Source organism: Gavialis gangeticus, unplaced genomic scaffold, assembly GCF_001723915.1.
Source record: "Gavialis gangeticus isolate Ggan-Ray unplaced genomic scaffold, GavGan_comp1, whole genome shotgun sequence".
NCBI classification, from domain to species: domain Eukaryota; kingdom Metazoa; phylum Chordata; order Crocodylia; family Gavialidae; genus Gavialis; species Gavialis gangeticus.
Genome location: NW_017728992.1, coordinates 164,157,913 through 164,159,141, shown reverse-complemented (window position 1 = coordinate 164,159,141; position 1,229 = coordinate 164,157,913). Strand labels below are relative to the sequence as shown.

General features: G+C 44.6%; 1 protein-coding gene and 1 long non-coding RNA gene across 2 annotated transcripts in view; one reads left to right on the top strand and one right to left on the bottom strand.

Annotated features, from left to right (window-relative positions):
* The window catches only part of LOC109305117, a 17,894-nt gene extending 17,408 nt beyond the window's left edge, over positions 1 to 486 (top strand). Inside the window, exon 3 of the long non-coding RNA XR_002099561.1 lies at positions 450 to 486. This is a non-coding gene — a long non-coding RNA (uncharacterized LOC109305117). The remainder of the gene's footprint in view (positions 1 to 449) is intronic.
* The window catches only part of FZD6 (frizzled class receptor 6), a 114,464-nt gene that overhangs the window by 40,088 nt on the left and 73,147 nt on the right, over positions 1 to 1,229 (bottom strand). The window lies entirely within an intron of this gene.

Here is a 1,229-nt window from a genome sequence, read left to right as displayed (position 1 = left end):
GGAACAACCTTCCCCGCAGCCCTCCCCCGAATTTCCCCCCCCCCCCCCCCCCCCCCCGAAGTGCCACTTTGATCCCCTTCCTCTGCCCAATCTGCTGCCCTGCTTTCTGCTCCCTACTCTGTCCTCCCTCATGTGATCTCATGTTTTCTGCTTCCTACCCTGTACTCCCTGCTTTATCTTCTGCTCTGTCTTCTGCATCTTGCCCTAGCTCCTACTATGCTACCTATCCCTTCCGTGATCTGTTGCATGCCACACACAAAGGCTAATAACTAAACCACAGGTTGGCAACCCTGTTCTGCCTAAAGCTCTAGACACTTTACCCATAGCATAAGCTGCAGTTTCTTCAGAACCCTACAAGGGATGAGACTCCAAGGAAGAGATTGTGCATACAGACAATACATCTCAAGGAACTCTGCTTACAGATATGCAATTTCTTTTTTCCTTCAAAGGCTTTTCATATCCACATTCCCTTGCGAGTCAGTCTGTGACAGCCAGAACCAGAGGGATTAATAAGCAATAAATATGTGCTTCTTAGAGGCATTTGGTATTTTGCTTTAACAGGTAACATTAGTTAATATAAAGCTTGTAAGTTTGTAAACCACAAATGTAACTTGTCTGTTGTAAATCTAACCACAATGATAAAATTAACTGTTCATGGAACTGACTGGGCCCCATAGGCAAAGCTGTAGCTGTAAGATTAGGTGACCTACCCGTTTTTTGCTCAGGGTTCAGCCTTGATGATAAAACTGGATCCAACTGCCTGGCACACCCAACACATTCCAGGAAAGCACATCCCAAGAAAGCATATTCAAAAAACTAAAAGGGGTTGGGACTTAGACGGAGCAATGTCAATTTCAAACCTAAAGGTAATGCATTGTAATTTGCTTATTGCATAAACCCGAGTCTAGGTAGTAATCTTTTATGATCATTTTTAACATCTTTCAATCCCATAGGGTAACAGCTATAGAGCAAGATTGTGAGTGGCTCTAAAGCCAACAGATTATTTCATAGATTTCAGACATTAGGGCTGGAAGGGACCTTGGAAGATCGGAGTCCAGCCCCCTGCCCAAAGAGTAGGAAGTCAGCTGGGGTCATAGGATCCCAGCAAGATAAGCATCCAATTTGCTCTTGAAGGTGTTTAGTGTAGGTGCTTGAACCACCGTCAAATGGTAAGCTGTTCCAGACCTTGGGGATCGAACAGTAAAGAAATTCTTCCTTATGTCCAGCCT